Here is a 13453-nt window from a genome sequence, read left to right as displayed (position 1 = left end):
CACACTTTTAAAAATAGTATGTGTATATCTTTCGTTATATTTTTGGACCATATATACCCTTATCGTCATACTTTTGGGTCATATATGTCCTTTGATCAAACGAAAAAACACGTGGCATGATCTCAAATATTTCTCCTATTTTATTTTATTTTTTAGCCAAAATTAAATTTATTTTATCCAAAATTAAAAAAGAAATTATCCATTCATTGCCTTTGATCTCCATTGATCAACAAATCAAGCTCCTTCATCCTTCTCAACTTCCATCCAATTTCAAGCAAGAAACTCCCCTCCCGCCCCCGAATTTTTACGTATTTAAATTTCCAATCACATTAATGAAACAAAAATAATTCAAAGTATTCAATTGATTTGATTCAAATTTAATAACAATTAATGATTTCTAGATCTCTAATGATGAAGAAATTTAACGTCTCGCCGATGATTTTTTCTGTCTGGCAAAATCAGATCAACAGCAACATGGCTTCCAACGGCGCTCCGGCAAAAATTCAGATCCCCAACGACATCTGCTTCCAACGGCGCTCCAGCGAAAATCCAGATCCACAACACATCGGCTTCCAACGGTGCTCCGGCGAAAATCTAGATCCACAGCAACATCGATTTCCAATGGTGCTCCGGCGAAAATCCAGATCCACAGTAACATCGGCTTCCAACGGCACTGTATCAACCACCAAGATCGTCGAACCCTGAGATACCTTTCATTTTCTTCGATATAGAGTCTGTTGTTGCTTCCACTTCATTCTCCACTCTGTGATCCGCGTCCACCACCATTGGCGGTGTGGCTCGACGGTTTTTGAAGACAAGCCTCGTTGTTGGAGGAGCTTGAGATTAACACAAAGCAAATTTACCAAAAAATGTAAATTATCGAGGAGTTAATCTTCTTCATCAATTGAACTGGTGAAGTTTGTTCCAAAGACTTCATGCATTCATCCTTTTCCAATTCCTTGCCCAAAAACTTTATTTTAAAATTATTTTGGGATGGATAGTTGGGATAAAAAAAATTAATTTTAGATCATATATAAAATAAAATAAGGTAAAAGTTTGAGATGATGCACGTGTATTTTCGTTTGGTCTAAGGATATAAATGTCCCAAAAGTTTGATGGTAAGGATATATATGGTCCAAAAGTATAATGGAGGGTATATGTATATTATTTTTAAAAGTTGGGGGGCATATTTGATCTTTTTTTCTTTAGAAAATCAAGACAAAATTAATTATATACTAGTTTCCTCTTTATCCTTAATAAATTAGAGAGAGATTAATGTGGTGAGAAATAAAGTAGTAAGTAATAAATTGAGATCAAAGAACAATTAAGAATAATTTAATCAAATTATTTTAATATTTTCGTACAACATGTGTAAATAAAAAATATGACAAGTAAAATGAATCAGAGAGAGTAGTCATTAAGCGTGTAGTCTTAATCTCAATCATGTAGATCTCATTATTAAGTACGTTTGTAATGACCCTAAAAGTCATTTTAGAAAATTTTAAAAAAATTTATCGTTCAGACGAGATTTGACATTTTTGAATCAGGAAACGCTCTCCTCCCGATAGTTGCTCTGTGTCTTATTTGATCAGTTTAAGAAGTTGGTTTTGAAAATTCTTTGAAAAGTTGTAAGTTTTGGAAGTTTTTGATTTTTTAAAGGCTTAAGTTGTTTAAAAGTGGTTTTTGGTACTAATCGAAACTATGAGTCTCGGAATGGAATTGCATCACTTTCATCAGCTTCGAAATGTGGAATTTGGTCTAGCAGAGTTGTTGGTTCCAGATTTGGAGTTGTTTTGAGGATTTGAAGTGCTAAGTTGGAAGTTATGAAATTTTTAGCCTTTGAATTAACTTTGGTAAGCATTCGGAGTTCGGATGTTCGGAATGAAATTCTGATAATTTTGTTGGATCGTGGGATGATTTTAGGTGTAGGAAAGATCTTGGTTGACTTTTTAGAAATTCCGAGTGTGATTTGATATTTTTGACCCTTAAGTTAGGCTAATTGAGACTAAATGAGCTTCGGGTCAAGAATACCTCGAATTCATGTTTCGACGGTTCCATTTAGTCTAGAACGTCGAATTTAATGGGGTAGCATACTTAGTTGTCATGATTCGATTTCTCGGGTCATAGTTGCACCTACTATAACCCCCAGTAGGTAAGCCAACTTGTAACCCAGAACAACTAGTAGTAGGTTTAAGGGTAGAAACTAAACATGAATAAGTCATTCTAACATAAACAAGATAATTCCGCGAAAGACAAAACCCAAATGAATATATACACAAAAGATTCATCCCAAAACCTGAAAGTCACAAGTACAAAGTTTTCTAACCAAAAGAGTACAAGTTCCAAAAGCAGACCACAGAAACTAGACTGTCTCAAAACGCAAAAGACTAGTCAATACATACAATTGGAGACTGAAATAGTACAAAACGCTATATGCTTACCCTGTCTCTGGATCAGACTGTTGCAGGCTCGATATCAACACTGGTAACTGGTACCCAGTAGGCATCATAGGCTAACTGAGCTTGAGAAGTAAGGCAATATGAAAAGAAAGAATAGAGCAGAATAGAGGTCAAGAGCGAAAAGCTATAATGTAATAATAAGATGCACCCAAGTGTATAAAGGACTAACTAAAGTAATCTACAAACTAAACTACACCTAACTGAACCCCTAAGCCTAGAAGGTGCATTCGTGCGCAAGTTTAAATAAAAATTCAAACGGACCCTCATAAGTCCGACGAGTACACAAAATAGCTATGACTAAAGAGAACTGAATCTGAGGACTCAAAACCTGAGTGTACCAAACCAGAACCTCAACTAACACCAATAGAATCTGACTGAACGGAGGCCGACCCTTGCACTGGATGCTCCCAAAAATATTCACATAACCGATTGCAAGTACTAAGTAACTGAGATTGAACCTCTAATTGGATGCTCTATATGATTATCCGAGTGATCGGGGTCGAAACTTGAATTCGGATGCTCTTTGAAATATCAATAAGGTCTGGGCGGAGAATGAATTGAGATGCCCAACAAAAGTGCCAATATAGCTGATGAAGGAGTATCAATCGATCCATAATTATAACATCTGTGGAATGTCGTCCACACTTAGCCAATCAATGTAATTCTCAAGGCTGAATCCACAACTAACCTCCAATCGCGGAATAAAACTGGTGCTGCCGATGTAACTGTGAAATAGTAGAATCAAAGAAATAAGGTCAAACTATCGTAGGAGAAAGTGCATCACCTAGCTAAGGCTCAAACTATCAGACTCAAGTCTGCTATACCAGTCTATATGAATCTAGGTCGGACGAAATGAAGTCGGCGCAAAACTAAGACATATCGGATCTGAATCAGGCAGTTCTATGGCAAGCACTAGTCAAACCTAGGCTAAGGCACAAAATACTTCCAATAAATAGTAAACAAGTGTATATAAATACTCCACATAGCATAGAGGATTAAATAATAGTACAAGGCATGCTCACAATTACCCGATAATCCTTAAAATAGGCCTAAAACATGAATTCTAAACACCTATGCATGACTCAATAGTTGTCCAATCCAAATTCCAACTAATTAACATGCAATCACATTCTCTAGGTCAATCTAAAGAAAGAGAATTTGTAGCCTACCTGTAGACCGAACACGCGCGCTTCAAACTACTCCACCGGAGCTTTTCCCTTCTTAATGGCCTCGGATCGCTGCCACACTTTCAAAGCCAAAATCACAATATCGTTATAGTCGTTAAGACACTAAAGATGCATAAAATGAAAACAAACCAATTTTGGAGTCAAAAATAGAAATGTAGAACCCGCTCCGATAATTCTAAAATTGATTCTATCAAGAGGTCCAAAACACTAACCAGAACTTGTGTTTCAAAATGGAACACAATTCGGGACTCGGAATAGTCCAAAAAAGCACATGCAACAATTTCACAAATTTATCACCATTAAAGAGACACGGCAATAGATATGCCTAAGAAATTACTAGAAATGAAGGTCAAACTCCTGAAACCAACCATACCACAACGATTCTCAGAAATCTAAGCTCTTGAATCACCAAATTCAGACCTAAAATTGCCAAGAAATCACCTCCCAAAATTTTCCAAAAATTGAGCTCAAAAATGAGTTATGGAAACAGCTAAAACATAATTCTTACCTTCAACTAACCTTCAAATACGAATTCCAACCATGCCAATGCGTTCTCCTCAAAAAAATCATCAAGATAGCTCTAAGAATCACCAAAAAAGGACCTAAAATGGCTGAGGTATCGAGTCTCAAAATATTCCAAAATCAAGCTCACAAAAAGGATCGTGGTAGCAGGTATTTCACAAAATTTACCTTAAATGGAGACCCAAATTAATTTTCGAGCTCACATACGCATTTCTTGCAAAAAAATCACAAGATGGATCTTCGAATCACTAAAATCGGACTTGAAATAAGAGAGTTATTAAAGGTTGAAGTTGAGAAATGAGGTTGAAATGGGCCTGCACCAGATGTATATATCCGTAGAAAAGCTGAGTTTTTTGGCCAACTTTAAAATCTCCGACGAGGTGCTTGAGATTCGTTCGGAACCCGATAAAAATAAAATAACTATGCTATCCTACTAAATGCGATGTTTCAGACTCAATGGCGCAATCGAAATTTCCATACGAGGTCATTTTGACTGAAAGTGGATCTCACGTCCAAGTGTCATTTTTAACCAACTTTCACAACAGGGCTTGAGATTAGATGAGAAGCCTCGGGAAGCAAATAAAGAGTCGTTCTAGACCAAACTCAAAAATCTAGAACTAATCGCACTGACAAAATTTTCATCTGAACTTGTTTTCCAAGAATGTCGACCAAAGTCAACCTTAGGCCAAATTTCAAAGGCTAAAGTGTTAAATGGACTCAAACCCGCACCGATTATCTCAATACTCGTGCCGACCATACTAATAACCTAATTTGGTTTTTCTAAAGCTGGTGGAACCATCAAAATTCTATTTTGAGGTCATTTACCTTAAGTAATAACCGAAGTCAACTTTTCAAGTTATAAAAACTTCAAAATAGGAAAACGGGCCTAAAACCCAAATAAACGACCAGGCGACTGAATAGTTTGTGCCAGCAAGTTATAAATGACTTGAAGTCACTACATGAATGCTCTAAACGATGAAAAAGAGGCACTAAAATAAAAATTACCTGGAGGGTCATTATAACGGTTTGTGTTCTCAGAATTTCGAATGAAATTTGAGGGTCCATTCGATGAATTTCTTGCCTTATGTGTGAGTTATTGGTTGTTGATTCTACTGTTTGATGCATTATGTATCATGAACGCGATGTGTACTTTGTGGTCACGTAAGTATATGGCTTCATGAATCGCAATAGCAAGGGGGTTACTGCGATTGAGAAAGGTTTGTTGGTTGTGCACCGCGATCGCATTGCCTCAACTGCAATCGTGAGGGTCAATAAATGAGGTGACCTAATTTCCTCATCGTGGTCGCAAGGTTGGGGCTGTGATTGCGATGAGTAAAGCGTCCTGAACGGTAGATTTCTTCCAAAGGTCAGGGTTTCACCCCATGTCACCATTTTCAAACTTTGGGAGTTCGGTAGAAGCAATTTCAAAGTGATTTTTCGTGTTTAAGAAATTCGGTAAGTATTTTTAGCCCTAAAAACGCATTACCCAATATTTATTTATTGATTTTAGGTTTTAATTCTTGATTTTTGAACTTCAAAGTTTGGGTGTTTTTCAAGAATTCAATTCTTTTGATAAATGGTGATTTAAGGACTGTTTTAACTTCATTTTAAAAATGGTTTTCACTGATATTTTTTAAATTCTTCAGGCAACACATTTTTGTATAAATTTTCAAATTTACCCTTTATTTTTCAAAATTGAGTTTTTGAGTCGATTCAACCCCATTTTTCAAAATCTATGATATGGGTATTGGTAATTCTGAATTTTTACGGTAATTTCATAGTTGAATAGATTGTATTGATTTGGAGACACGTCGGAAGGGAAAGACTTAAGTTATAGAGTGATTGTGTATTTGAATTGAGGCAAGTGAACCTTTTAACCCTTTGTTAAGCGTATTGAACCTTGTATGTCATTGTGTGTTTAATTTGGGAGTAATGGTATTGGGTGAAGGAATTCATGTGTCATGCTTTGACATTTATTGAATGAACTCTAATGATGATGAAATCGGGATAAAAGAGAAAATTTGTTGATTTTGTGATGTAAGATTCCTTCAATAATTCGAATGATTGATCAACTTAAACATGATGTAGTCATGAAATTTTTGTATTGGATTGTGATTGTGAAGGTGTTATTCTTCTCATTATGTTCCTCTCATTGAGTATTTGTATCTATCTATTTGCATCGATGTTGTGCCAATATGGAAATGATAATTGGTGAGGATGAGAGAAAAAAGAGGATGTGCCATGCCTCTGGTTGATTCTTGAGTGGAAAAAGGAGACGTGCCACGCACTGTGATTAATACATATTGACACATATTGAAAGAATATTGGGATTGTGCCATGTACCGTGGTAGGTGCATGGACTAATAAGTTTTTCATGGATCCCGGACTAATGATTCAATAGGTGTGTCATTAGAACAGACATGCATCACTCTATTTGACATTACATTGCACTTATTTTTGGATGCTGACATTTGTGATTTATGATGTGAATTATGATTATTGATTGAGGAAGAACTGTGATTATTCTTGAATACTATTATGTGCGTGTTGAAGTGCAAATTTGTGTTGTTCTATTCATGTATTGTTAATATGGAGTGAAAACTCTTATGTTGGATTGTTTCTTATATGCAGGTTGTAGTTTGAGGAAGTTCAGATGGTGTGTAATGGGTGCTTGTGTTCCATATTTTTTACTTAGAGTTAGATGTTTGCTTGTTGGGTACACCGTTGTTGATTGATACTCACCCTTACTTTCTACACTTGTGTTAGTTTTGAGTTTGGATCTTCGTAACTTCTCCTCCTACTTTTCTACGTCTGAGGCTTCAGTTGGAGAGTGAGTGAGGTAGTTGTTTTTCACTTCGACGGACACCTCATACTCTTTGTTTATGTTCTTGTTCTACTTTAGAAACAATAACATTAAGACTTATATTTCTTTCTAATATAATACTTAGAGGCTTGTACACGTGATAACTAGATTCTAGGGGATATAAAGAGTTTGAATAAGTCATCCATATATTTCATTAAATTTAGATTTCATTTTCACTTTACTTCCGCATATATCTGTTTTAATCGAGGTTTAGGTTGACTTACCTTGGTGGGATAAGGCAAGTGTCATCACGTCCAATTTTGGATCGTGACAACATATTTTACAATTATATAATGAATGATGAGTATAGATCTGAATGTGTATTTGTAAAGATCTAGAACAAAGTATTAATCTTAAAAATTGGAAGAAAAGAAGAAGAAGAAGAAGATGACGACATTTCACCACTCCTACATTATTAACAACTATACCACCAGACACAATCCATAAGCACCATTTTCTGTCAGATCACTATCACTGATTACCATACACAATAACTATCAATCATTATTGACAACCATCACTACTATCAATTGTTACTAAATAAGGATATCTATAGTTATCAGCCATCACTCACTACTACCATTGAGGATTACTATTATTTACCACAATTTCTCAATTGTCACCACCAACTGTCATCATTGTCAACTACTGTTGTCAGTCACAATCATTACTAAATCCTAGCATGACTACCCCCTCAATTGACTCTCATAAACACTATATTAACCATTATTGTTGTTAATCACCATATAATTTTTTCAAATATAATATTGATATTATTAGTTTAATTAAGATTTATTTGAATTTGGTATTTTAATTCTAAATAAAGATAAGTGTTAAATATTCAGGTGTTGAGAAACAAATAAATTTTTATTATTTAGTATACCACTATTAATAATTAAAAGTGTATTCGAATTTAGACGTCTTAATTTTACTGCAATTTTAATATTAATATTCAAATAGGTATCCAGCTATAAATGTCTTACTCTTAGTGTGTGTTTGGTAATGTTTTCTTATTTTTCCATGTTTGGTTGAATAAAATTTATAGAAAATATTTTCTAGGAAACCAAGTTCCGTAACATAAGTAGGAAAAACAAGCTTCATATGTGACATTCTATGTTTATTGTATCCTCCTCACCCACCCAATGTCCAAAATCTCTACCTCTTGACCATTCCACCTCCGCCACTCCAAGGCCCCACTCCTCAGTATTAACTCTCATCACAATAGTATTTTGCTGGATTACATATATAAATGCTTTTGAGATGACTCTTTTTTTTTACTTATCAAATACTATAAAATAGAAAGAAAAAAAATAACTTATTTTCGAAGAAAATATTTTTGATGGGAATTATTTTCCTGAAACACACCCTTGATAGAAAGGGGACCTCATATTCAGTTTCCCAAACATATTGACAAAAGTAACAACAAAGTCTTCCTATCCGCCTTCGAAGCAAGGACTACGTATAACGTGCATGTATTTTGAATCACAATAATATTCAGAAACCCATCAAACTATTTTCAAGAAAACATAAACGATTGTGTTAGAGGATCTCTTGCTTAAGGCACAACCATTAACAAAAGAAAACATACATAGACCATGCAAAGGATTTCCTTGCTCTCTTTTCCCCCCTAATTTCAATCTATTCCTATAATCGCCTTCTCTTCCGCAGTGTTACACGTGCTATCATTTTCTGGCCACGTTCAAGAAGTCATATGGTCTAGGTGAATATCATGGGTCTCTTCTCAAGAATAAATAAATATTGTCCAGATTCTTTTCACGTCAAATTGATTATGTCCAAAATGGTAATTATCTCTATAAAAATTATATATTTGACCTCTATGGTGTGCAGTAGTTCAAGATAGGTTTTAACATATTGTATAGACACACAGGTAAACTAAAATGCATTAGGATAAATTAAGTCGTCTTATAAACTTTCGTTGCTTGAATTTGCATGTGACATTAAATGCATTAGGATAAATTAAGTCGGCTTATAAACTTTCGTTGCTTGAATTTGCATGTGACATTAATTGTGGCTGCTACCATCTGTGACGGCGAGATAGTTTGATACAGCACATTCACAACTCATCTTTTGTGCCAATTTTATTCTCATGATCAATATTGAACATTAATTAAGCAAAATCTCCCTATATATATTCACATCTTTTTCTGTATTTCCAACACATCCAAACAATTTCCCAACAGTATAACACGAGATCAAATGGAGGTGTTGTCACGATCCAATTCCTTAGGTCATGATGATACTTACTATAACTTATCAGTAGGTAAGTCAATCCGTCAACCCAAAACTTGAAGTAGTGGGTTTGAGGGAAGAAACTAACAAGAGTGACGAATTATAAAGATAGGCAGAAAGAATAAGCGGAAGTAAACCAAAACATGATATAAACAATTAAAGATTTCTCCCAAAACCTGAAAGTCACAAATACAGAGTTGCTACAATATAAAAGAAGAGTACAAGTCCCAAAAGTGGACCGGAAGTATATACAACAACTGGCTAGTCTCAAAAGGCAAAAGACGGGTCATCCATACTGAAGGAGACAAAAATGATCCAAAAACGCCAAGTGCTCACCCTAGTCTCCGAAGTTGACTGCAACAGGCTCGATTTATCCACGACGGTAGCTGGTGCTCGGTCCTACATCACGAAAGTAGATGCAGAGTGTATTATTAGTACCAAGACAACAGGTACCCAGTAGGCATCATAGGCCGATTGAGCAGAAAAGGTAAAAATAATATGAAAAAGAGGAATAGCCTAAATATGAGTCAACATAAGCATCAAAAAGGAAAAGAGTACTACCTATGAGAACTACAGCTAACTATACCCAATTGGGCCCCCATAAGCCCAGCCAGAACACTCGTGCGCAAGTTAAATACAGACCCGAAAGAACCCCCATAAGCCCGCCGAGTACACAGAATAGCTACAACTACCAAGGCTAGGAACCAAGAATCTGCGATGTCAGGAACCAAAGTACTGTATCATTTTCAAACCCAGAATCTCCAAGAGTCAATCAATCTAGGGGTGCCTTAGGGGTCGAAGCCGGGACTGGGACCTAGATGCTTGCTCGAATGTTCAAAGTAGCCAAGGCCGGGACTGAGTATCCGAATACTTGCCATAATACATCGGTACAGTCGAGGACGGGACTGGGTAACCGGATGCTCACCGTAAAATATGGATATGATCGAGGCCAGGATTGGGTACTCGGATGCTTGTCATACTAGCAAGCCGGCAGATGTCTAGGCTGAGTACCCGGATGCTGCCCGATAATTCAAAACGTAGGCCGGGACTTGGTACCCAGATGCCCACAAATAATTTATCCCATGATGACAAATATTCTACTTTTCAATTAGAATACAACAGTACCAAAACTCTTTTTTCAAATGCGTCAATAGATATGCCGCCAAAACTGGAATCAAAGCCAAAGTCAATGATCACAAAATCTAGTATTGCCGACGCATCATGAAAGTCGTGATTATATAGATTTATGGATGAGGATATTTTTAAGAGCAAGGGTAATGCCTAACTAAGGCCAAACTACCAGGCACTAGCCCGCTAGACCATTCTACAAGGATCTAAGTCCGCCGGAGCGACGCCGGGGTATCTAAAACATGTTTACATCCTATACTAAGACCAACATACTCCACAGTATCAACAACATGCTCATTCAACTCTCCTTATTACACTAACAAATAACGACAAGATACACATGCTTCTAAATATCCGAAAAACCCAATAACAAGCCTAAAGCATGATTTCTAACACCTAACATATACAATCACACTACCCAACCCAAATTCCAACTGTTTCAACATGCTTTCACACATTCCAGCTCAATCCAAAGAAAGGTAAAACTGTAGCCTACCTGTAGGCTAAACATGCGAGCTTCAAATCACTGTGCTGGAATTTTTCCCTTTCGAGCGAACTCAGAACGCTGGCACTTTATCAAAAACAGAACCACAACATCGATATGGTCGTTTAGACACTAATTTCATAATTTTTAGAGATGGACCAATTTTGGGTCTAAAATGAGAATCGTGGGACCCGCATACGGAATTCTGGATTTAACACTTCAAAACAGGTTTCAAACGTCACTCCGAGCTCACAAATCATATTAATAACACAATTTAAGGTGGAAAATTACACGGGACGGGCATGCAACCAAAACTCATAAATTTCAACTAAAAGACCTAAAAATGGCAGCATCAAGATCAGCTAATTTCGAAGAAACGATACCCTTTCAACCCAAGAAAATTATACTATGACAATCCTTGCGAAAACCCCCATAATATAGCTTCAAGAATCACTCAAAACATAGTTATATTGACCAAGTTATACTCTTCCAAACTCAACAAAATTTCATTCCGAAAAAGACTAAATCAGTAACTAAACACACAATTTTACCTCGAACGAAGCTTCCCCTCGAGTATTTGAGATCACCAAAAGATTCTTCATGAAATTCTCTTGAATTTAGACCCTTGAATCACCAAAATTGAATTTATATAGGTTAAGAAATAATTTCTCAAAATTCTTCAAAAACTCAATCCAAAAATAACCACTGCTTCAAATAAAATCATATTTTTTACTTGAATCAAATACTCCAAATCTGTTTTCAATCTCTCCAACATTCTCCACGAAAAATCTCACAAGTTTGTCTTTTGAATCATCCAATTTGGAGCTCTATAGCCCAAGATAAAGGGTTTTAGAATTGAGATAAAACCTAAAAAAAGAAAATAAAAGGGTTGCTGTGCTCCTGCAAATTTTTGAAAAAAAATCAAAATCTCCGACGAGGTGCTCGAGATTCATTCTAAATTCGATAAAAATAAACCAAATATGCTACCCTACTAAATTCGATGTTTTGGACTCAATGGCACATTCATAATTCCCATACAAGATCATTTTAATAAAAAGTGGGTCCCACAACCAAGAGCCCTTTTAAGCCATATTCCACAACGGGCCTCGAGATTAGATCGGAAGCCTCAAAAAGCGAATGAAGGATCGTTCTAGACCAAAATCGATATTTTGAAACTAACCGCACTATCAGAATTTTCATCCGAGTGCGTTTTTCAAGAATGTAGATCAAAGTCAACCATAGGCTAACCTTCAAAGTCAAAAGCGTCAAATGGCCCCAAACTCGTATTGATTTCCTTGATAGTCATGTCAACTATGCTACTAGCCTAATGTGGCCATTTCGAAGTTGATGGAACCATCAGAATTCGAATTCGAAGTCTCCTTAACCTGAAACTCGAAAAGTCGCAACTAAACCAACTTAGACCTTCAAAATACCAAAATAGACTCGGGACCTCTAAAAATTCAACCAACATTTATTCTAGACCAAAAACCATCTCCCGAATCCAATGGAGTCGTCGAAATTCCGTTCCGAGTATCGAAACTTCAAAAGTTGACCAAAGTCAAACCTTGGCTTAAAATTCTTCAAATTCTCAACTCAAGGCCTCAAAACTTCGTTACAACTTCAAAATTGATTCCGTAAAATCTCCTAAAACAATTTCGACATTTCGGAGCTGCTTGAATCGACGGAATTCCGTTTCGAGACCTGTAGTTCCAATTGATCCCGAATACCACTTTTTAATACTTAAAACTAATAAAAACTCAAAAATTCCAAAGAATTGACTTTTCATAGGATTTTCTAAAAATCAACACCCGGTACCAATCAGAAACGACTCGGAACAACTAAAGAAAAAGGTAAAATGATCATTTTACAAAAATTTCAAAAATGACCTTGAGGGTCAAGAATTTAGTTCAGGAGACAAGTAGAATCTCTTCATTCCATGATTCGATAAAATATTTTTAATTTTATGTTGAATTGCTAGGTGGTGTCTTTTTGCAAAATGTTGATATTGCCCCTTTTGGCAACTGCTTTATTCATCTCACAACTAGCACAACCAGCCAAAGCCTCTGGGCCAGCCTACACGAACTTTGTCATAACCAAATGCAACGTCACCACATACACTTCCCTTTGCCAGAAAACACTAATTCCTTATGCCTCTTCCGTGAAAACCAACTCTACAAAGCTGTGTAAAGCAGCTCTTGATGTAACCATAAAAGGTGCAAAAAACGCCTCCATCACTGTCTCAATGCTGAAAAAACAAAAGGGAATAACCAGAATTGAAGCATCCATAATTAAAGATTGCATAGAAGATGTGAAGGATGCAGTGTACTAACTCAAGCTGGCTGTTCAAGCAATGGGACATCTACGTGACGAAGATAAGGAATTTCAGTTGGCTAACGCTAAAACGTACGCAAGTGCTGTAATAACTGACGCGGACTCGTGTACCGATGGGTTTACTGGCCGGAAAGTAAACTCAACTGTGAAGAAAATGATAAATAGTAGCATGGCAAATATCATCAAACTTGCTAGCAATGCGTTGGCGCTCATTAACCGTCTTTATTAG

General features: G+C 36.2%; 1 pseudogene; it reads left to right on the top strand.

The window, feature by feature from the left end:
- The first annotated feature begins 474 nt into the window (after positions 1-474).
- LOC129894616 (pectinesterase inhibitor 4-like) lies at positions 475-13453 on the top strand (annotated as a pseudogene).

Source organism: Solanum dulcamara, chromosome 7 (genome assembly GCF_947179165.1).
Source record: "Solanum dulcamara chromosome 7, daSolDulc1.2, whole genome shotgun sequence".
In the NCBI taxonomy this organism is placed as follows: Eukaryota; Viridiplantae; Streptophyta; class Magnoliopsida; order Solanales; family Solanaceae; genus Solanum; species Solanum dulcamara.
This window is presented reverse-complemented; position numbering and strand designations above follow the sequence as displayed.